This window comes from Colius striatus, chromosome 1, assembly GCF_028858725.1.
Source record: "Colius striatus isolate bColStr4 chromosome 1, bColStr4.1.hap1, whole genome shotgun sequence".
NCBI lineage: Eukaryota > Metazoa > Chordata > Aves > Coliiformes > Coliidae > Colius > Colius striatus.
Window position 1 is genome coordinate 163,913,930 of NC_084759.1, and position 25,566 is coordinate 163,939,495.

The window sequence follows — 25,566 nt, forward strand, 5'->3', positions numbered from 1 at the left end:
TATTTGCTATCTTCTTGAGACAGCAAAGTCATACTGTTAAGCTATGCTTCAAGTTAAAGATTGCTTCTTTATTCAAGGGTAATCCTCATAGCATCCTATCTAAATCCAAAATATAACAACACAGCTCAGTCATCAAAACTGTAGTGAAAAGCTATTCAGCATATGTCTTACTGCTCTTGGAAATGGATACTTAGATTTTTTTTCAGATTTTTCCTAATACTGTTTCCCAAGACTTTTTTCAAGTGCAACATTTCGTTTGAAGCCTTACATAGCTTTCAAGTGCCAAACTACATACTGTTGTAGAGATGTCAGTGGCCTGCTTGTAAAAGATAAGGCAGGAGAGGCTGACACAGTCAATGTATTTTGTTTACTGAAATTTTGCCTCTGTGATCAACAGCCATATGTAACAGAAAGATGGTTTCATTCTCCTTTTGACACGGTGCTAGTTACAGTGCCTAAGGATTTTTTTTTCACTGTCAAACATATTTTGTTCTAATATCTATGGTCAGTTTAGCAGCAACATAATGTTTTATATCGAAAGATGCCAGCTATGCTTTCACATTTGATTTGTATGTATTCCATCACAATTTTAATGTTTTAATATACTGTAGCGTCTGACTAAATCACTGTCAGCAAAACCTGCTGAGTCACAAGCTTAGACCCACAGAGGAGATTTCAGGCACTGGAGGATTTTACTGCAGTTTCATTTTCTAGAACTCAATTTTCACAACAGAACCTCAAATCTCAAAGATTATTATTATTCTCAAAGTGTTCAATAAATATAGCTGCTTGTGGAAGCTAGAGGTAAGACAAGCAATATTGTTGAAAGGTGAACATTCCTTGTCTTCTCCATTTAGATTTTTTAAAAGATGTGGATGTGAGTGGAGGCATGATGTAAAAAAGGTCACACATCCAATTGGCAGGAAATGAGTTATCCAAGCACTAATCTCTGTGTCAGGAAAATCTATTTCAGATTTAAGACTTTTAAAACATAGGTCTGTGTTTATTTTCCTTTTATCTTTTATCTTCCCTATTTTTGTAAGTATGTTATGCAGTAAGTTTAGTTGTGAGTGAACTTATGACTAAATGTTACTCTCCTACTCTGAATCAACTAGTTGCATTCTACCAACTGAGCTGACTTAACTAACCAGTTATGCATGCTTTTGACCTGCCCTGGTTGTGAGAGAAAATGCATAAGCTCAGCCTTGAGACATGATAAAAGCGTGATGGTAGGCAGGTAGACTATTTCAGCTGTAATGGCTCTAATTCAGATGTATTCAGTAATATGTCCATACCTTTAGAATATATCTGTGCTGCAGGTGTATTTTTGGTAGTGGTAAGTGAGTTGATAGAGAAAAACCTCAGTAAATGGAAGTTTTTTATGAAAAGGAATAATCCCAGAGAAACAAGGGGTGGTTATGCTGAAATAGGAATATAGATGAAAGCTAAATTTCATGATTTAGATTTAGCTTTAAGTACTGGGTTGTTTTTCAGTTTTGGTTCATTAGGACAAAAGTCTTAGATCTACTGATGCTTCAGCTAAGAAAACAGAGCTAAAAAAACCTGTCAGAAACAGTAATTATGTCTATACAGACATGAGTTCAACTGAGTTAATTTTTTTCCTTTCATGTGGGATCAATATATATAATACATATAAATATATCAATAAATATATATATATATAATCAATAAATATAACACATATATATATAATTAGAAATGGCCCATTTATTGATGTTCAACTCTTAATGCCGTGTCCTTGTTTTCATTTCTGTTTCTTTACTCACTGCAAATTAGTGACACTTTTTTCTTAAATATACACTATATAAAATATATCTACAATTTTAAAATAAAAAACCATTAAAAAGGGAGGAATTTGCAACATAGTTTTTCTACTTTGATTCCAGTAGTGTGAAACTCTACCGTTTTCAAGCACCATAACTTACTACTTGGACAAAATGAATTTCAAAATGTAGGAACAGAATTTCTAAGTTCTCTTACCGACTGCATAGTCAGAGCTGTTTTGAAAAAGTAGAGAGGAGTACTATTTATACAGACTCTAATTGAGACCCATGTGTTAAACCAATGTTTTAGGGATGAGCTATTATCAAACAGTAGATCACTAGCTAGAAGTAAATTAATTCCCAGTCCAGAACGAGAAGAAGACTGGGCTGCAGTGAAATGACCTTATCCTGTGACTTTTTTGTTGTTGTTGTTCCTTTTTTCAATTTATTTATCCAAGCCATTCCAGTTTTCTGGTGAAGAAATCCATCAGAAATATACCCCAAGTTTCAGCTGTACTAACTTTAATATAGTAAACCTCTGGAAAGAGTCAGAAATTTCACATCACTTAACATTTTTATAAGATCTTAAGGTATTAGGGAATGTGGATATCTGAACATGGGCAAAGCACACGGGAAAATCTCTCTGGTGTTGAGAGATTTTCTTCTTTTAGACAGGGAAAACGTCTTCCTGATATTTTTGTAGCATTTGCAGTAGAAAAAGGGTTTCAGTTCTGGATATGACTCAGAAGGAATATCAGAAACCTTGACTTGGACTATCTTCTGTCTGCCAGGCCTTCAGAAAGCTAAGGAAGTGAGATGCATGGGAAGAAGCTGTTTTGTGGTTTTGTTTTTTCCTTATGGAACATAACAGAAGGAAATGTCAGAGTCTGAAAAAGGAAGGAGTTGATAGCCAGGTGCTAAAAAAAACTATCAATGAAATAATTGGAATTTGATTTGGGCAATTATAGTGTTGATAGTGTGCATAAGTGCATGCACGTATGGTTCTTTCATAGCTTTTTTGGCACGTTTAGTGATTATTGAAAGGCATCCAAAGTCAATACAAGATCCAGTACAAAAGCACATAAAGTCTGATAAAATTATTTAACAACTACTTTGTGTGTTTTTCTCTAAAAATCAAGTTAACTCATCTTGTGAAATCATATTGCAGGGTGTTTCACCTGATCTGTTTTCATTTTTCTCTTGTTGACCACGTAATTATAATGTTATGCTTGATAATAACAAGGGCATGTTTTCCAGGAAATGCAGATTATTATTTTTTAATTAATTGCTTCAGAAAATAATGCCTGGAAGCAACATTAGCCTCATTTCCTCTTATAACTATTTAGGGTATAAAAAATTTCTAGAGATCTTTAGGGACTTAATATAGTCTGCTCAGATTTTCTCAATACCATTCAAATTCTTTGATTTTGATTTGCTTTTGATTTATGTTTAATTATTGGAAAATCATCTCCATACACTAAGAATGAACAAGAGTGGAAATTTTTTTAATATGCACACAGCTAGATATTTCCTCTGAGTGATATTGTGCATTTGAAATCCATCCCCTAGAAGCTTCTGCAGTTTTGCTTTATTGATTTCTCTAGGGTACCCAGGGAAATATGGAAGGGTCTGTGTCAAAAATCCCAAAGAAAGAAACTTTTTGCAAAGGTGTCTTTTTCTTGGCAGTAGCTTTAAATAATTTTGCACTTGTTTTGGAAGGAGACAATGTCACAGAAGCTCATTAATTTAACCTATCTGTTCAAAGTTTCTCATTACAAAACACAATTGCAGAGGTGATATACAGGTGACTGTGAATCCATCAACCTAATATTTTTCTCCTACTGATATTGTTGTAGTCAACATGAACAGTTTTTACTTAGTTTTTATTTAACTTTTTATTGCAAGTATAGCTATAAAGCAATATTAAAATTGTATATTGAAATAGGAAAAAACAGTAGAAAAATTTAGGAAGTGATAGAGTCCTAATCTATACATAGAAAAGGAAATTACTAGAAAATCCTGTTCAACACACCTAGCTGAAAAACCATGACTGAAAACAGGTTATGTGTTAATACACACCACTTTTACTGGCTTATGTGTTTATTTCTGAACAATTTGGAAAACACGAACAATCTTTCCAATATTCAGTAGCCTCATACTTAACAGAAACTTTTTTACCTTCCTGACTTTTGCTGTTTTACTTCTCACTCTTCTTGCTAAATGTATCAAAGAACTAAAAATAGTTGTTCAGAAAAATGAATTAAGGTTATGTATCATTTCATTTTTAATACTTCTTAAACTTTATATTTTAGAGTTTTGATATTCATTTATCAAAGATTGTCTTTATTTCTAGATTAACATGTGATTTAATGTGTGCAGTAACTCATACCTTTCTCTGTCTCTTGCTAGCCATAGAAATACACTCTGCAGGACTGAAGCCAAGTGCCATTTCCCGAATAAGAGAATGAGGTGAATTGAGCTCAAGAACATAATTCCGCATTTACACAGAAAATTTGACAATAGTCAAAAATACGGAAGATGGAACATATCAGTCACCAACAGTCAATCTATGTATTCATGTGAATATACAGCTGGTGTAATTTAGATAAGCTCAATGCAATAGCACAGCTGGAATTTGGATAGAACAATAGAGCTATCCTTCTTCCTCTTCCAAATACTATCTAGAGACTATTTTTATTAACCACAAGTAATTAATATCTTGATTACACTCTTCCATGAAAAAAATCCAACTCCAACATCATGGGTGACTATGCAGGAACATTAAATTAATTAATATTAAATCACAGTGAAGAATATCATCTTTTAAAATGCCACCACTCATTTTAAAATCTGGAAATATGCTGTTTGATCGAAGTCTGTTCTGTACAACTGATTCTTAAGGATTCTATTCAGTGATGTCCTTTTTTAGATGCCTATAGAAAACAGAAACCTTTTGTTGAAGGAGAATTCACAATTTCTGCCTTAACTGTCATGTTTGTGGTGAGGAGAGGAGAGGAGAGGAGAGGAGAGGAGAGGAGAGGAGAGGAGAGGAGAGGGGAGGGGAGGGGAGGGGAGGGGAGGGGAGGGGAGGGGAGGGGAGGGGAGGGGAGGGGAGGGGAGGGGAGGGGAGGGAAGGGAAGGGAAGGCATTTTACTAACCCACATAAAATGAAAAGTATCTTATATACATCTCTAAATTCAGGGCAGGAACACCTTCCTGCTGGTCCCCTAACCAGAAATTACCCATTTCATCTCTGTTGATTGACTTTGTTATAAGCAGAAGAGTTTCCAAATTAAGTTATCCTTTTCAAAGAAAAAAAAATCACTTTAGACTTGCCTGATCACAGGAACTCATCCTGTCAACATCTTTCAAATAAGATCCAGTGGGATGGATGATGTCCAAAGAATACTAATCAAGTTTGTCTATAAACAAAGTGAATTCCACACTTCAGTTTCTGGATGCTCATTGTCCAAAAAATTTACTAAAGTACTAAGTGACTTAAAAAATTATTTCTACACAACAGCAAGAACTATCAAACTGCCTGTGGTAAAAGACAAGATTGCACTTTAATTATCATTATCTGTTTTTTGGAAGTATCAACTCTGAAGATATTATCATGCAAATGCTCAATTTTTGCAACTTCAGTGTTTCCACAGTCAGGGCCTCTGACTGGGATTCTGCCCCTATAATGTCCAAGAAAAATATTAGCAATGAAGGGCTGCGCACTTAACTCTTGCTCATCTAACTTATGTCAAGTGTACAACAAAGGATGTTGAACACATTTACAGCATAGGCCAGTCACAGAATTGCTGAATATCTCATCTTAAACCAGCACTAGCAAATACAGTAAATTCCTCTGAGGCAGGACTTTATTGTACAGCTTCAGTAGCAAGAAGTCCAGTGAGTCCAGCTTGAATGCTGAACTTTATGAGTCTAAGCAACTCTAAGGCTTTTGAATTACACATCAAAATAGAACTGTGGAGATTCAAGGCTTTACTCGTTTCAATATTGACACAGAAAAACAGGCAGATGTTGGAGGATATTTGGGTTATATTTCATCTGATTACTTTTCAAGCTATAAATTAGAGCCTGCAAGGGGAACAAGCTTTCTGCAAAACAGTTTGACACTACCATGTTTCAGAAAGCAGAGAAATGGGAAAGGGCAACAGTCCCACTTTCTCTGTCTATACACAATCTAAATGCTATATGGATTCTTGGTCATGGATGGACAAACCAGAAGACTTCCAAATCCCAGAACCCTCCTGCTGAAGCTCTTAACCCTGAACTCACTCTATCTCTCCCCATTTAAAACTTCATTCTGGCTCTTGACTTTCTTGTTAATTCTTTCTAGATGTAGTCTAAATAAAAGTCTTACTGGGAAGGAAATAGGAAAACTGAAAATCTTTGGAACCATCTCCTACTGTAAAAACATGGGGAATTGTTCTCTATCTTCTGGTCCTCATTTTTTTTCTCATAAGTCCCCTCTTCTATCCACTGTTCCTCATTTCTCAGTTCTTACAAATGATCAAAAATCCTGCCTTGTTTCTCCCCATGGATGACTTCTTATCCCTGAGTGGTTTAGAATGACTCTAGACAATTTTCTCTGACATTATTGTGTCTTCAGAGCACCATACTTCTGGATCTGTGTCACAACAAAGATCACTGTGTCCTCAACCCTCCAAACACCAATCCTACTCTGTCACAACTCCCCACATTTTACTGTCATATAATCCTTGTCTTTTACATTTCTTCTTGAGGTTTCTGATTCCAGACCAAGTGTTATTCCCAGTCTTATATAAGCCACCTAAAATTGTGTCTTCTGTGTCAATGAGCTCAGTCAAGATGTCAGATGTACTTTCTTATTTGTTTCCTTCAAATTCCATTTTCAAATTCTGTTTTGCCACTGAATTCCCTAATCAAAGTTGCTGTGAATGCCTAACTCGTCTGTTACCCACCAAATCTTCCATCTTATTCAAAATCTTCTAAAGCCTCCCAAAGTATCCCTACAGAGGTTATTCTTCCAATTCTCACCCAACTGCTGACCTAAGTTGCCAACCATATTTCACCAAGGGAATGAAAAAATACAGATATAAAAATCCAATAAGGAAAGACCCTGTAAAGGGAAGTGACTGTGAAGAACACATTTGAATTAAAAAAAAAAAAAATGCAAACCATAATAGTCCTATTATGTCTGCTTAGTCAATCAGGTAAAATTTAGATGCTAGGATGCAAAGCACACAGGCTCAGGTGTAGGGGTTTCCCTTCTCTTCCAGTAACATGAGAAATAGGCTTCAGGCAATTACAACTGTGAGAAGTCTCTTGCTTTGTGTCTGACCTATTTATTTTTTTCTCATCTCAGGTTGACTGCTGCAGCACCTGGGCAGCTTTTTCTTTTGCCCTGTTCAAATTGCCAATTACTTGTACATGACCTGTGGACTCCAGGAGGGAGAGAGACCAAGATACTGCACAGCCATGAAAAGCTGTGCTCCTCTCTGTGCACACTCTTAGCAGACAACCTAACAGATTTCCTAATTGTGTAGGATCTGGTGTCCAGAAACAGACAATGGTGAGGTCTGACCCAGAGTAGATTGTCTCACACACTGAAACAGAAGGAAGCTGGTAGGCTTTCACAAAATCCAGAGTGATTTCAGGCCACAAACACTACTGACTTTCAAATAGCCCTGCAACTTTACAAGATGCAAGAACATTCTCCAGCTGCCTGCCTCAGGGGGAAACATAAGTACCCAGTACCCACCATTTTTCCACACATGGTCTAATTGCCATGACAGGATACCCCAACATGGGGCTGGCAGTCTGCCCCAGCCCACTCCAGCCATATTTTCCAGCAGGCCAGCCCACAGACCACAGTCTCAGCTACATGGCACAGAGCACTACCTCTGTAGAAAGAGGTACTAGGATTATTTCTAACTCATTTTGTCACTATGTGCCAAGCATGTAGGTACTGTGAAATCATGGAATGGGAAATTTTGTGCTGGTGGTGGAAGATGGCAAAGTCAGGAGTCTTGAAATGATAGAGATTTCCCTGTGAGAAAGTCACCACTGACTGTCAGAGGATTGTTGATCTTTCACCTGCCACTTCTCACTCAGGTATAATTTAATTAGGTCCCTGTATACAACTATTCTGGAATCAAACTTCATTTTTTTACACATTTCAGTAACATTAATAGGACAAAAAAAAAATAATTTCAGAGTCTTTCTGAATAACTACTTCAAAACAGCTATTGTGCTTTACATCTATACCAGTCAAATCAACAGTAACTTCCATATGGAGAAGTCCCCCATGGCCAAATGTACTCTAAAACTACGTCGTCTTGCAGCAACAATAAAAATCTGGAAATAAAAGTCTGTTGGAAGGGCCAGAGATATGTTGTACTTGTGGTGATTTGCTACTGCCTATCATTGGATCCATCTTATTTTTAAATGGAAAGTAGATGGTACTGAAAATGTTTGTCTTCAGTGGCAAAGTTGGCTCCCATTGATTAAATAAGTACTTTCCTGACAACATGTTATTGGTCCAGAGTTATGTAACCTTCTCACTCAGGCCCATGTAGTACCACATTTGTGGTAATGCCAAGGCAGTAGCACCTAGAATGAACAGACTTCAACAAGCTCCTTAGGAAAGAGCTTTGGTTTTTTGAGTTTTATCAGAACTGCAATGCAAATAAACCACTTATAATGTCATTGACTTTATTGTAGTATAACTGCAGGCAGCATTTACATTTTTCTCAAGACTAACTCCACAGAATTGACATGAAGTTGTTTTCCCATCAAACATTCCATCAAAACCACATCATAATGCTACTAGAGAATTGTTTTAAAATTACTAAGATAATATCACAAGATTATTCATTAACATGACAAAATTTCTTTTAAAGTTGTCATAAAGCTTCATTGTTAGAAATATTGAATAATAATACCTGCCAAATACATGTCTTCCTTCAGCAGAACACTGCTACTTAAGACAATGTTCATGTGCATACTTTTAAAAGATTTCTGTAGGTATTATCAGGGCATTTTTAAGTGATTTCAAATGTGTTACTTTGAACAGATAAAAATAAGATGTGCTCCTATGATCTCCTGGAATTGATTTTAATACTTTAAAGTAACCTTAACAAATGAATATGATGGCTCAGGAAATGCAATAGATATTTTATTGTGAAATACATTTCACTTTCAATATAATTAACTTTGCAAACGTATTCTCACGTGGAATTATTCAGGAATTGTTACATTTCTTGTGTTATCAAACTCTGACAGAGTTTCACAGCTCCCATAAGAGATAGCTGTTGTCTGCCTGTGATAATACTATTATCACCTTTGCACAGATGGTGAATTTAAAGGAAAATGCCAACAAAAGTAAAGTCATTAACATGACCTGAATTAAGCCTCCAGACACTCTTCCACACACACTTGTGATCATCAATCCCACGTCTTTCCCTGACAGGTATATATAGTCTGAAACAAACAACAAAATCCTGTGGCTGAAATTAATCTGTAGAAAACTGTCATATGGTTATATCAAAATAAATCCTAGCAAATTTATTTATTGGTGATTTGTAGCTAAAAATGTTTTCCATTTCAAATAATTGTTGTTTATAAGCAGAAAATTTGACAAACCATAAAGATTCTGATTTGGATAGATGTCCCAGCCATACACATTTCTGAGACAACAAATCAATAACAGCCATTAACATATACTTATTGCTTAAAAAATGTATAAACATGCTAAAATCATGCTGTAGGGTGAATAGTTTCTCAGCTATGCTTGTTCCCTTAAAACACTATTTTGTGTTACTTTTTTGTTAACCTTATCTACATACAAGGAGTACTCATAAATTATTAAAATCATATTAAAAATATTCTGCATGTAGCAGGCTGCAGTAGTATATGGAATAAATAAAACACATAACTAGAGTTTAACTCAGGTCAATGAATATTAGAATAAACTAAGAGATTTACTTTAATCAAAGATTATTAGAGCAAAAGATTATTATGTACTAATATATCACTAGGATTAACAACTTAATCCCCCTTTTCTTTTCCTAACTGAACAAAAGCATAATTCACAATTCAGAAAATTACCAGAAATTTATTGAACCCCATTGCTATTAAAATTGTTCTTCTATTTTTAGTAACAATTAAATATAGATGTGGGTGTCCTCTTTTTCAAATGGCAATTATTCAGTATACTTGAGCAAGATCAACAACTCCATCACAGCAGACATTACAGCAATTTCACTGGCACCATGAAGAACTCCAACTGCTAAATCTCAAATTCTTTAAAGCACTGAATAACAAATGCAATTTGCATAATAAAATCTTTGTGTGTTCATTGAGATTGCTCATATTATTAAGTGATTTGATGGGTGAATATGGAGTTGAAAATCTGGCCTTGAGAAAAAAAAGTCTCATTAAGGCTTATTTTCTCCTTTCTGAAAAGAAAATGGATGTGAAAATGTAATGAAGTATCTTTGACAATTATGGAGAAGCAGTACATGAAAACAAACAAACATTAACTTCCCTAACTGCACAAACTGCAAGACATTTGCATGTACTCTGGGAATTAATCCTTTGCAGCTCGTTCAGCAGAGAAGATGGAGATGATACTGATTCTTGGCTTGAAAATGTATCATTACATGAATGGTAAATCATATTAAAACATGTGAATGGAGTCACTGATTATATAACTCTACGTTGTTTCCTTGGGTAGCTGAGAGGTTGAAGGCACCAGCTATTAGTAGTTTAACCTTTCACCTCTGAAGACATGAATTCAAGTCATGCTAAAAGTAGTTTTTGTCCCAGTGTCCAAGGACACAGTTTGGCATGCATAATTATAAAACTTCTTTAGAGCAGTACAAGGTATGCAAGTCTTGCCCTGAGGAAATCAATGACAGCACTCCTTTTGGCTTCTACTGGTCAGGCTTTCCGCTAAGGTTGAGAATGTAAGTATCACAAGAGATCTGCCTAAACTTTAGCTTCCTCTTTGGCTCTGTCACATTTTGGCAACGTTTCCATTTTTCTTGGCTAGCTCTCCAAAATTCCAGTAAAGAGAGAAAAAAAAGAAAAAACAAACCCAAAATTTCATCTTGTTTTTTACTATTTCAGGATGCTGTTTTCCCCTTAAGTTGCGTGTGGTTTCATCTAGTGTTTCTTGCACCAGTCAGAATAGTCCCTTTGGGACATTCTCCTGGCTCAAGAGTCCGAAATATTTTGGTCTTCTTTCCCTTTACACCAAAGGGCCAGTAGTAAGTGCCCTACATCCAGTAATACCATTGTTATACTACCCAGAGTCATACCTAATTACAGAAAATATTGGTACAGGAACACAGAAATGGCTATACAAGATATATGGTCTTGCTAACTAGGACCATATTATACTTCTCACAGTTGCTTTTACAGAGGACTGCAAAAGAATCCATCAGAAACATTGTCAAATAATCTCAGGATTCATTCTCTTTGTTGGATCTTCACCTAGTTGTTGGGACTTAGCTGTTGTCTTCAAATGGAAATAAAATTGAATATCTATGCAATTTGTCACATCCCTTCATATTTACCTATTCTTGAAGATAAATAATTCTTACCTTTTAATTCTGCTCGCATACATGAAGGACTATGAATGTCTTTTTATGGCCTGTCAACTATACTAAAATTGTGTGTAATTCAAAAGCCCTTGAGCTGAGCCTGTGCAGACTGGTGTGCTAATACATCACACTGAGGTATTGGGTCACTTCTACAAACAGTGCAATTGTGCTGGTGACATACTACATCTAAGACAGTAAAGCCTCAGCTTGGGCGAAGGACAAGCTTGACATGACTGCTGCCACAGCAGTGATCCATGCTATTCCTGTGTCTCCATAAACAGTTTTTTTCTTTGCAAAATTATAGTAACTGGTAAAGGCTTTACTTGATTGACATACACCTGGGGTTGCTTGCTTTTACTAAACTTCTCCTTTAACTGAAATCTGCTTGTGTAATGTATTTTCTGCTTTTGTCACTTGCTGTCTTTTAGATGTTGATCTTCAGTACAGTGTTCAGTTACTGCTGTGAGCTTTCTGGTGAGTTACTTCATATTAAGCAAATATAGTCTCTGTAGCTACCTACATTAAGCATTAGCCAGTTAAAGTCTGGTAATAAAGCCTTTACCAACAGAGACTGTTGCAGCTTGGGATTTCTAATCATATCGATAGAACTTTGACATAGGAAATAAAAAGTAGAAAAAATTATCGAGGAAAGAGAATCACATGACTCAAATAAACTTAGAACTGTAACTAGATGCAGGCTATCAGAAACAGTAGGAGAGCATCAAGTCCTAAATGGGTAGCAGCTACAACTGAGCAGTGATTCATTTGTTCTCACTCAGGGCCTATATGCTTTTTGGAGTGAGACATAGGTGGAGAGAATTAGAGCAGAGCAGAGACATTTGATACTTAGACTTGGTGAGGAACATTTATTGCTATTCTTTGATGATCCAATCCTAGAACAGAACCCACAGAAGGAGAGCAAGAATTGAAGCTCTTTTCTTTTCTAAAAAAAAAAAAAAAAAAACAAAACCAGTAATTTTTTTTCTAAATAAAGAGGGGAGAAATATTTCTAAAAAGAGTGTAAGAAAGAGGTGACAGCCAGCCATCAACTTGTTCAAGTGTAAGAGTTAATTTCAAATTAGCAAAGTTTAAAATATAATTTTATGTCAGACCATAATCATGGATGTAAACATTTTACTTACATTTGATAGAAAAAATTAAAAAATGTGAAAATGCAAATTATTACTAACTGATCAACCTAGAACACAAGGTGTGAAAAAATATATTAAAAAATCTGTACTTATATGGGAGAAAATTTGTTATTTATGAATGATTGATATCATGTAATCATATATTCAGGAAGAATTATATTTAAGTCTTTTAGAAATAAATAGAACTGTAAGTGGCTATGCATCAAACTGTGGGAGTCACTGGCCTACAGATGGCAGGGAATTTTCTCTGCTTGAAGAATTTAGCATGCCAAACTGAACAATCATTCTGGAAAACTGAAAGTCTGTTTTTTGTTTTCTTACTTCCACAAGTATTACTCCCATTAGATATTTAAAAACTGTCAGTGGTTTGGGGTTTGGTTTGGGGTTTTTTGGTTGTTTTGTTTTTTTTCATGGAAAGCTTCAAGGATACGTTCCCTGAACTTCTCTTCCTCTTAAAAGCAGATTTGTACAGCCAGATACACATCTTGTTCTTGATATCAGAACTGAGAGATTTCTCATTCTTTTCTAACCCTAAATCCCTGTCCTCACTTGCTATTTTATATATAAGCATGATTTGAGCTGAAGTTGCAAGCAGAGTTAAAAGTTAAAAACGCTTAAAAGTGCTAGAACTCGCTTATCTGTTGTGCAGACACCTGGAGCCAGAGGCCTTAGGAATCAGCCTGAGAAGAGATGGAGGGAGTAAATCTATCAGCTTGAGAAAAGGTCAAAGGAGAGAGATTGATGGCAGCAGTTAACTGTGTTTTGGCTACAGGTTGGGGGACTGAGGAGGAAAACTACTTCAAAACAGCTTCAGCAAGGACACCATGTTCAAAAATAAGATAATTGGTTCTCTGTAACATATATAAGAAACATTGTTTCACTTCATTTTGTGCATGTCAAGTGGAGCCATCCTCTGTGCACCCAGTACTGCAGTAAAGAAATGCCTGCTTCTTAATGCTACATTGGCGTTAAGGAGTTTATTTCCAGATTTCGGTGACACTCTGAACTTGGTTTCATTCCCTGATGGATTTGGTTCTGAGGTCTACAAGGAAGTACTAATGACTGACTGAAGGGGAATTCTCTGCTGTTGGTAAATGCTCCTGTCTCTGCACAAAGCTGATATTGTTTCCAGAGTCAATGAAAGGTGCAGTGCTGTGTGATCTCAATTCGTCTTCATCACAGTGCACAGCCAGTGACAAGATAAAGACATACTCTTAAAAACAGAGAAGAATTTCAGAGGGAAAATTCTACCCTTGTTGAGCATGCTGTCAGTGTGATTTGTAATAAAAATCACAAGAGTACTTTTTCTTTGCATAAATAATTTACATGCAGCAACTACTATAAAGCCACACAGAATACAAATTGCTGATTCCAGAGACTAAATCTCCTGATTTCAATATCAAACTGTTAAGGGGTTATATTTGTCAGATCGCAGCCAGTGCTTATATGACAGAACCCAGAGAAAACAATAGCCCTTCTGTACTCCAGTAGCAGTTACAAGAATTAGAAACCCAACCCCATTAAATCTTTGGATATAAATGTTAATTTTTCTCACAAACAAATAAAATTGCACTATTTTTAAAAGAGCATTTTTTGAAGTTCTTGTACAATTAGATATAACTCTTTTGTACTTGCACTGTGAAATGTCCCTCCACACTAGGCCAAATCCATTCTTTTCAGCAGATGGGTCACTGCATTTTACAAGCATTCATTTCCCCTGGAGAGATTTTCCCGCTTGCTCTAAAGAACTGCAGACTGTTCGCTCTCACATGAATCTGATGTAGTAAGGAAAGCCAGAAAAAAAAACAACCACAACAAAACTATTGGGCACTAGAGTTGTAATAAAAAATAAATATACGTATCTTCAAGTATAATGCTGTGGATGTTTTGAAAAATGCTGAAAATTGCAGATGTCAATGGAAGTACCAGCCATGTTTCTTTCATTATGTAAGGTCAGTTCCTTTCAAAGGAAGAACTCCGAAAGCACACTGTGTCTCTGTACTCAGCTGTTTACCTGTCCATTCCCAGGTGAGAATTACCACGTATTTTCAGCCAAGTTCAGCAAAACAGCAAAAACTTTTTCGTGTCTTTACTTGAGATCTGGCTATGTGAGATGGGTGTCAGCAAACACATAGATTTGAAGAATCATGAACACTAGCTAGTGAAAAAGTTCTCAGTCAAGAAACAGCTCCTCCACAATAGTCTATGGAAACTATAACTAGGTATAGCAAAATAACATATTACGAGGGAAGACATAGTCTTTACTAGTTTAAACAGTTTAATAGGTTTAGATAGTGTCTCCATTGTACCACTTCTTAGAAAAACTCCACTGTCTCTGATCATGAAAACATTTCTTGGACCATACAAACTGATGAAATTATTTTCCAGCTGGAAAAATGAAGTCATCAAAAATAGAAATGTCCCTAATACATCTACATGGCATTCCAGGGAAAACTTGAAAGAGGCAGCTCTTCTTAATGGCAAGTGGGTGTATACTGTTTACACTGGAATAAGTCATCTTCTTTTATAGAACGATAAACATTCCTTGACCACTTTGGCTCTTGCATCTGAAAGCTAATAATATGTGCAGCTTCCTTCTACCACAAATGTATTTAGTCACTTTACAGCTATACAATATTTTTACACTCTTTCATATCCTTCTGTCTCAAAACCAACTAAAGAGAAGATAGAATAAGAAAAAGAGATCCTTTGCTGAGAAAACTCCCAAACCGAAACAGAAGAAGACAGTATATTAAAAAGCAGCTTCTGTTATATCCATTTGAAATGGCTATTTCTTTCATGCATGTCTAGAGTATGCACTGCATATCTTTTTAAATGTTTTAGTTACTAATCCATGTTTTTTAACTACATTTAAAACTATTACTCTTGTAAATTTAAATAAATGAAGCTGATATTTATCCCTGTGATGGGAATTCCATAGTTACTCCAAAGCTATATGCCCATTATTTCTATGGTTTGCCTTGTCTCATCTTTATTTTTATTCCTGTGATGAGATATACAGAGTAAACAGAATAAAGATTTCAGCGCTGTCATATTCAGGACAATTGCATATATTCATTCATGTGTACCAAATGCTTGGAAAATACATTCATATACAGTCATTTCCTGGTTTAAAGCTAAAATTCAGTCTGTCAGTTTTACTGCCTGTTAATAGGAAAAGATAACACAAACAAAATGGGAAAAATGATATCATCTGCTCCTGACAGATGTTGTACCATATTTTAACAATCTGAGTTGATGTTTCATTTGCTTTAAATAACAAAAACAGCTGAAAAGTCAACATCAACAGTTCTGCAAAAAAAAAAGCAAGCCAAATTCTTAAGTGAAGGAAAGTTTAGAAACTGTCTAAGTGACTGAAGGAAAGAAGTAAATAGAAGTGGGATCCTGTTGCAGTAGATGCTGCATCCAGAATTTATCTACACAAGCAGATGAGAAAGATGAATAAGTAAAGATGATGGACAAGTAAAAAAGAAATGCATAAGAAAATCTCAAATAAGGATTTTAGAAGAAATGCGTTTTGGAAGAAGTAGTCATCAACGCATGGAAGGATCCTTTGGAAGCTGTCTATCTGAAATTAGGAAAAATTAAATAAATTCCAAAATTCAGGCTTTTCTCCTTCCTGCTGGTGCCATTTTTTGCATGTTTATTCACCTCAGGGAAGCTCATTTTTGTAAACTAGGTAGTATATTGCTTGGAAGCATCTTGCATGTATCTATAATTTTTGGGAACTGAATGTTGGTTCTGAAGACTGAAAAAAAAGTTTGAGATTTTAAAACTGATATGTTTTTTTGAGGGAACTTTTTCATTGGACTAGTTAAGAAATTTCAGAGGTGACCCCTCCCAATCTCCAGCAATGTAAAATGACTTTCGAGCACCAGGCTGAGTAATGCAGCGCCTACAGTCATAGCTTAGCAGCATACGCACATACTCTGTTATAGTCTGACATTTCTTGTTTTCACTTGACAGTTGGCTAAAGTAATTTCAATGGAGTTTTTCCTGATATTATATGAATATTAAGAAGGAAGGAACAACTCCTCCAACTTTCATAATTTATCTGTATAAACATTTTAATTTAAAAGCATTATTGTGAACTCATAGTGAAAACATTGTGAGGGCATTTTGAACATATCAACCTGTTGTCAACCTGAAGTATCAGGAAAGAAGTTTCACTACCAGTGATCAGCTTTAGCACTGGACAACTGAAATGATCCATTTTCTAACCATTACTATTAACATAGTTTGTTTCAGGGTTTTTTTAATTTTCTTAAGCTTAGAGTAGAGAAATAATTGTTACTGTCATAGTGTATGAAGATCATTATATCATAGATGTATCTTGGATAGATCTATATTTTCAAAACTGCTTATATTAGATATATGCATCCAAAACTACAATGTAAACCTTGATACCATGTCATTTCTTCATAGAACTAACCAGAGAGTGTTCTGGACAGCATCTCATGCAGAACAGAGTAGAATAGACAGACAATAGCCTTGACAAAAGAACTAATTTGTCAAAAAATATGAAAAAAAAATATAGGTCTAGCAGAAGGACTTTATCCTGCATGAGCATCTCGAGTTCTGCATGCTTGATCCTGTGTTAACTGTCACAAAGCTAAATTTACCATATTGCCAAACCAGGGATTTAAAGGTTGCAGCAAACGTAACCTCACTTCCACACATGAGATGGCCATCAAGGAATGATGTGCAGGAGATGCACTCAAACCTCTTTCAGCTTCTGTAATGCTTTTACTAAATGTAAACCAGGGCATAATTATTTTTCAAAAGTAAAACTTCTCAAGCCTGGACATCTTAAGGTACATTTCCCAAAAAAAAAAAAGGCTATTGCAATGTCCTAGAATTACTCTTAAATACTACAGTTTTAATCAATAGTACAGATAATGTTATCTCTGCCATAATCGAGCTTCCAGTTTTTGTTGAATGAATAAAGTGGCTCAAGAGCAAAATCACAGTGCCTACTGCTAAATTCCTCTAGAGAAAACTCTTTCAGGGTCAGGCATGCTGTTTTTAAAAAGTGATACAGTATGCACCTTTGTAGGGTAGATGAGTCTGTTTGCCTTCAGAAATTCATGTCTTGGCTAACTTCAGCCACATTTCACATGTCAAAACTGCTGCTGCAATGACATCTCAGAATGGTTCAGATAATTTGACTTCAATTTGTGACAGAATATTAACATTTTCAATTAACTCAAAAATAGTCATATGACTCTCAGCACTCAGGGAACTATCAGGCTTCAAGACATGTTTATAATCTCTTCGGAGCCTTGGTAATATTAGTAGCAATAAGACTTTGTCATTCAGAAACCTCTCCGGAAAACTGGAGTCTGCTTAATTTGCTCCCTAATAGTGCTAGTTCCAGTTACTGTGTCGAAAAAATGAAGTTCATTATTAAGAAGATCTTTAAAGAGCATAACAATCAGGGAAAATGTCACACTCATTAATCACCTTCCTAAATAGGCAAAGCAAATAGCATGAGTGTATAAACTCTGATCTCCTGAGAAAACACCACAGATTATGATCAACACATCTGATACTTTGTTAAACAAAACAGAAACGTGCATAAGAAATAGTGTGAGGCGTGCAAGTTACTTGTTGCACCTCTGATACACCTTGCCACCTCTGATGCACCTCTGACAAACTTTGTGAATCAAGCAATAAAAAGCTAGAAAGGCAGATGACATTTTCTATTTCACATAAAATGTTAAAAACCTATATTTTTGGAAAATGATGAAACTGAAGTTGTGTGAGACATAAAACGAGATCATTCGGGTTTCAAACAAGTTTAATCAAGTAAATATGCACAAAAATAATCAAGGAGGTGAGAGATTGCTCTATGCATTTCAGGAGTTATAAATAGATAATGCTCTTAGCATAATCTGGTCTTCAAAATGGTTGAAATTCTCTGAGAAGGACAAATATCTTGTCAGCAACCAAGTCAAGCAGCTGGCATAGCAAAAACATGGCATCATCTTTTTATATTATTCTGGAATGGAAATCAGTCTTTTCCAGTGTGGCAACAGAAGCAAAGCAGTGCTAATAAATGGATATTAATTGTACTCTGTAGAAGGGACACAACAGTGAAGTTCCAATAACTGATAAAAGAAGAACTGGAAGACAGAAGACCTCACCAAAGCAGCATAATGGTTGCGCAACAGTATGTGATTCACTCACAAGGGAATTGCCTTCACTTATCTGTTCTACCAAAACTTGCTTGAAACACATACCATAACTAGACAGGAAACTGAGATTCCTATATGCTAAATAGAAAGGCAATCATCCCACTACTTTGACTAATGGAGAAATCTATAGCAGACATTTACTTTTCCACAAAATATGTACAGAGTTATTTCTTTGTCTAATTGCCAATATTAAGCAGTACAAAAAAATTTCCCTATTTCATTTATAGGACAAACATTTGGATGTTCATGACTTCAGATAATTTTTCTGCCTAATGAGAAGAAAGCCTTAAGGCTCCTGATATTGCTTACCTTCTAACACCTAGAGGCACTGCGAAAAAAGTTCCTATATGATAAGCTGTGGCAGGTCAATATAATCTGTTATATTTCACATCAGTAAGGAGAAAAATCTGGATGCTGATGTAAGAACTTTCTAAGTATAAGGTTCAGCAGATCAAGCTGACAGTAAATACTTATCACATCATTGCTTTGAAATATAGAAACGTAGAACTTTGGACACACTAGCATATACTGAACCCCCTGCAACTGTCCTGGTTTCAAAACAATAGAAAATAGGTGATGAATGTGTAGAAGAATATTATTTTTTTACTAGAGTTTTTTAGAAATATTGACACTCATGTTAGGAAGCTTAAATGCTTTAATGCCACACAAACTCACAAATCTTGGTCACAGACTCTTCCTGTAACGTGAACTCATTATGTGAACAACAGAAACAACCTCCCATCCCTGCAAATAAAATCCATACATCTTTATGCAGAGTGTATGAATTCAATTCAATTAAGGGACAAGAAAAATACTATCAGAAAGACAGAGGGAGAGAGAGGCGATAGGGTGCTCAGGTTACAATGACAAGAACATACTGGTCTGTATGGCTTTTCCAGAGTTTACATGGAATAATAATTTATTGCACCAAGCCCAGAGGAAATAATGTTGAAGCGAATAAATTAAAAGTACGTCAGATGTGATATGATGAAGCAGCATTTATTTGGCCCAGTTCAATGTAACCCTAGAAGCCTTGCAATAAAGGAAATTGAAGAGTACTGGTATCACTTCTGCTATGATGTTTGACTATATTAACATTCATTCTTGCAATACAAATAAAACAGTGTATGTTACAGAAATTAAAGTAGTCAGGGTCCTGAATAGTATTCCTCAGGCTAAAGCAGTAAAGCTGAAATTATCAGCACATAGTGCTGTAAAAGAGCCTATATTAATAATGAAAAAATGCTGTCTCTTAATGCCTCAAATTTTCTCCTTGGACAAGATTATCAAGTCAAAGCAGAGGGGTTTATGGCTGTGCTGTCTACACAGGCTGCTTCATGTTAGGTTGTTTTCCATTGAATCAAAATTTTCTTCTTAACTGGTAAATTCTCATAAACAATAGTGTGTTTCACTGCTTTGACTTTACTTGTAGCCCATTTATCACAGCAGAGAGGATTGACCGAAGAATTCCAATCAAACGCCTGCCTGCTTTATATGCTGAGGGAAAATCTAAAGTTGCAGTTATTCAGTCAGCACTTTTGTGGCAAACTTGTACAATCAGCCAGGAAAGATGATCAGTGTGCAGCTGAACATGACCACTCTCAGTTTAGTGGCATGGAAGAATGTACCCCCATCCTTTCTCTTGCTGTGCGCTATACGCACATGGGATTGTTTTTACTACTTCTGCTCTCTTTTGGCTTGCTTAACTGGGTTCGTAGTGCTGTCTTCACAAAATACATTTAATCCTCGTTTTGCCAGTTATTTCTTCTAAAAATAAACCAGAAATGATTTTCCTATTATTATTGTAAACTTCACCAATACAACTCCAGGGCTGTAAAAAAGGAACTTATTACAGGACTTACAAAGCTGCAGCTGCTGAATCCAACATTTTCTCTCCTGTGACTTTCCTGGGTCATTTGTCTTCTCATCCTTCTGCCGTTTTTACGTCTTCTAAGACTAACTTGAATTTGTGCTGATTGCTAATATTTGTAATGTATTTTCATTATTTTTTCAGACATTTTAATATATTAAGCTTTCCTTCTACTTTCCTTTTTCCTGCCTGCTGCTCGCTCTCTCTCTCTCTCTCTCTCTTGCTCACTCTATGCACTCTGTTTCTCACATTATATTTTTTTTTCAGGTAGAAGAAAGTATAATAAACACAATTTATCATTTGTATCTTTAGAATCCCCATGAGAATCTTTGAAGTACAAACAAATGTTATTTTCTACTCTGCACAAATAAATTTTCCATAGTGGAAAAAGATAATTTATTTTCCCAGAGAAACATTGATTTAAGTCTAAATAAGTTACAACAGTATTGGAAAAAAAGGAATACCATCTGGCTACACTAACACTTGCCCAACTGAAAGTTTACAAAATTATTTTTAACTCTTTCTCTGGCACAATATTTTGTTACCTGTGAAGCAAAGTAATTTTGAAATAAATGACTGATGATACTCTCTTTCCTGAAAAAGTTCTTTCTGTCCTGCTCTTTCCCATCTTTTTGGTACAGTGAAAACATTTCATGCTAGCAATGCCACACTGCAAGCACTCTTTGATGTTTAATCCAACATAGTTCAACTTAGACCTGGACTTCAGCCAGATAAAAACAGGATTGAATTTGTCTCTTATAAGGGCAAAGAAAGATTTTAGAAATTTCTGATCTGCATTAAACTCTTTTTTTCCCCCACCTATAAATTGTCAATAGATTGCCTTGTATGAAATCACAATAAACACATTAGCTATTGGATTTACACTTTTTGTCTGAAAATATTATGCAAAACTGTTGACAATACCAAAAGAACTTAGCCATTTGAAGGAAAAATGTAGATATTTTTTCTTGTTGTTGAAACAAACCTTTCTCTTGAATATGACAAGGCTGTAGCTTTTAAATTTTTTAAACTTGGACCATCTTTCACTGCACCACTTAGGGCCTGACATTAATAATCAGTCCTTAAATGGTGCCTTTTATTATAAGATCTGAGGAGTGGTAGTTTTTTTACTTCATTTCATGTAATTTCTTAGTTCTTCTTAAAAAACCTGAACTAGATGTTTTAGAAGAACTGTAGTTTTGTGGACATAATTCTGCACTTTTAACAGTTGTAAGTACCAACTGCATTTACACATTTTCAATGCTCAGTTAGATGTACAAATGCTGACATTTGCCCTAACAATTAGCTTGTAGAGATAAAACTGTAATCACAGAGCAGCACACTGGCTTGAGCAATTAACACTACAGCATCTTAAAAAATCCTTGTTCCCTGCTAGAATCTTTTATTCCTCACAGCCTTCTGACAAGCACAGGAAGATAATTGGTCTTCCTTCTTTTAAAGTGCAAGAATTAATACCTCCTAAATATGTGAATTGCTTCATTGCATTGTATACCTCAAAAAAATAATTGCATTTATACAATGCTTTTTTTGGCCTGCAGTCGAGTAACAGATGTAGAAGTAAGTATAAAGGGCCCATTTGGGGCTAATCTGTACTAGCCTTGCTCCTTAAAATGTCTATTCACTGAATGATTACTTGTTCAGCAAACATCCCTTCAGAAGCTGTAGGAGGCAACAGGATTGGCTTATTAAATGTCAGTTCTGCTTACCTCTGTTCTGGGAAAAACCTCAGCTATCCCATCTGACTACCATTTTCAGCATTCACTGGTGAGTAATATGCAACATTTCCGGTTGAAACAATACATAGAAACAATTTAAAGGAAAAAATATCAATATAGTTAGAGCAGGCTGGCATAACCACACAATATTGTTTATAACACATTCAAAAGGCAGTAGATTAAAAGCATATACAGAAAATAACCCATAATATCTTCTATGTAAATCATGCAGCTTTTTCAGGGAGATAACAGGAGGATAACTGCACTCTGTCACAGTCCTGCAGAGAGATGACAATGGACAACAGGAAGCAACTCAGATATACTTCAAGAATAAAAGAGGAAGAAAAGATAAGTCATTACACAGAAATATCATGAAATCTCTTTTCTCCATTTAATTCTAGCAACGTTGCCATTCCACAGGCCAGACTCTTTTTTACTTTGTACCAGATAAGTGTCTTTTCCCTACTTCAGCACCACCGTTATTCAAACTCCAGGTTGCCTCTGACAGTGAAGTTATTTCTCATTTAATCTCAATATGGTGAACTGTAAAATGTATAAGCCATCTGAAATCATATGCTCCAGTCAGAGTGGTCTCCTGAATCTGGGAGTTTGTAGGAAGGCAGAGTAGTTACATTGTCTTTGTTGGACTGTTTTCATTATTCCAATTGTAAATTCTCAAAGATATATATCAGATATTCAGGAGTTATTAGGGAAGGCTCTGTTTAAAACTCATTTAGGAGCATTTCTGTATTCTACAGCTCTGTAATCTCTTGTGTTTTAAATTAAAAAGCAATAGAAAGTATGAAAAGTGTACCAGGTCAAACTGAAGTGCTATCTAGGACAACACCCTGGACATCTAGAGATAATTATAAGTGAAAATAAAAATAAATACTTCCCCACAATACTCACAAACTCCAATCGTTTTCAAGTCCAGGACATATTGATTTAGATGAGATTCTTGTGTACATAATAACCAAATATTTTTTTCCTTTGAACTTATCCAGTCATTCCTTGAGCACCAAATAAACTTTAAGCATCCACACTGTACTTGATAAGAGTCCTCTTGTTTTGAACCTATTTTCACGAGTTTTATTTGATCTACCCTTCCATCATGTGGTAAAGAGAATGGAATATTAGTTGAGCTCCTGCATTTCACTAAGGAGTCTATAAATCTGTATTATTTTCCCTCTTCTCCATCAAGTATGTCTTTTCCAGATTGGTGACTGCTAACTTTGTTGTTCTTCATGCAGAAGTCATTTCATAGTCTTGATGGTCTTTATTGTCCATTTCTTTTTTTTCCATTTCTTTTTTTTATCTCAATCCAGATCAAAATGATCGAGTGGTTCATTTAGAAGCTTTCTGCAAAACTTTGGTGCCATTACTTGCATTTGCTGTCATCAGTCACACATATATACTGTGAAACAATAATTTAGAAGTCTCAGAAGCTGTGTTGCTTTGATGACAGTCTAGGAAATAATTCATTTAAATGACATCACAAGTTTGAGAGATTTCAGACTTAACAAGACAGGCAACTGGATTGAAAGATTTTTGGTCTGCAAGGATGAACTGTTTGTTAATTGTCTATCATAAAGGTCATGAGAGCATCCCCTGCTCCAGAGGTCTCACAGCTGAGGCTTACGATGTCATGGCAACAGCAGAGCCAAGGGATGCCCTTTCCTGACTGAGTCCTCCCATTCTATGGCTGGGCTCAGTCAGGGGAGTGTCTTAGCAGACAGGATTTGTCCCAGCACCTTGTGGGAATCCCCATTGGTGGCAGTATTCCACATCTACAAATAAAATAATTGAACAAGGGGTTAAGTAATCACTGTCCTAAGAGCAGGATAGGAAGAGAAAGGAAGATAAAAGAAGTCAGCTGGAGGTGATGGGAGGTATTTGCCTGAAAAAAAATTGATTTCATCTCATGGAAAAAAAAAAAAAAGGCTTGAATTACGTACATAATGAATCATAGAGCGTGGATGGAAAATATAGTTACATAGACAAGAATTATCTGCACTAAAAATTTAAGTTACATGCTAATATTTGTTAATCTCTGTTATTTTTTCCCTCAGCTTTTACAGAGTCAACAACAGTCAGTGACTTCATATAAAGACTGTTATACTTAGAAAAAAAGACTGTATACAGAAACCACATTGTAACACATAAATTTACTAATCAATTGTGGGACTGTGGTGACTGGCCAGAATAGCAGACCAAGAAAACAGTTTAGCAGACAAAAATCCAGCCACTGTTTTTTAACTTTTCAACTTATACATATGCCTCTGTTGTTTGCTTACTCAAAACCTCTGTCAGCACTCCTCTGGAAACAGTACATTTCTCTGAGCCTACAGCACTGTTTTGGAAGAAATTCATACTTGTCCTTAAATGAATTTTAGGGATAGTTCTGAGCAGGGATAGGAGGTGATAGGGTCCATCTTCACTTGAAGGTTAAAGCCTCCTGAATCTCCAAGTGTCTATTCCCTGTTGCACTGAGTGTGGTGGTAGACTGCTGGCATTGAACCTGGCAGCACTCAGGACTTGCAGAAGAGCAGTCTGGATGCTGAAACAACCCATCCTGGGGGCAGGGAGGGAGCCCCGTCAGGCAAAAAAAAAAAATGTTAGAGCTGTTTACAGGCTGTATGGCTTGAATATACAATAGGAAAAGTTACTTTGTTGACTTTGCCAGGGTCTTTTATCATCCATGCTGATGACTTAAACCATTGAAATTACTGTTAAGAAAAAAACAGATGAAATTTTAATTGAAAGTCCAGACTCCTGCTCAAGAAAATAAAACGAAACGAGACTTCAGCAATTTCTCTTTGGATCTGATGTTGCTTAAAAGCCTGCAGCATAGCCCCTACCCACACCAGTCTCTCCCAAGAAAGCAATTAATTTTAAGGGTTCATCGCATCACGTTCTCGTCTCCCTTTACCTGAAAAGCACAAGCATCACATAGCTCCTTGAAAGAAAGGACACAAGATCAAACTTCAGGCTGTGGCTCAACAATGAAAAAAGGAGAGAACTTCTCCATAGCACTGTGGAATGGATGCTCATTCAGGAGCCTCAGGAGTAGGTTGTTTCCTGCATCCTCCCATGTCACACTTCAGGTATTTGGCAGCTTCTCAGTGGCCATGCTGAATGTTTTGGATGGCTTGTTGAAGAACTTCACTCTTTCTGTGTGTTCTTTATGGAGATCAGGCCCAAAAAA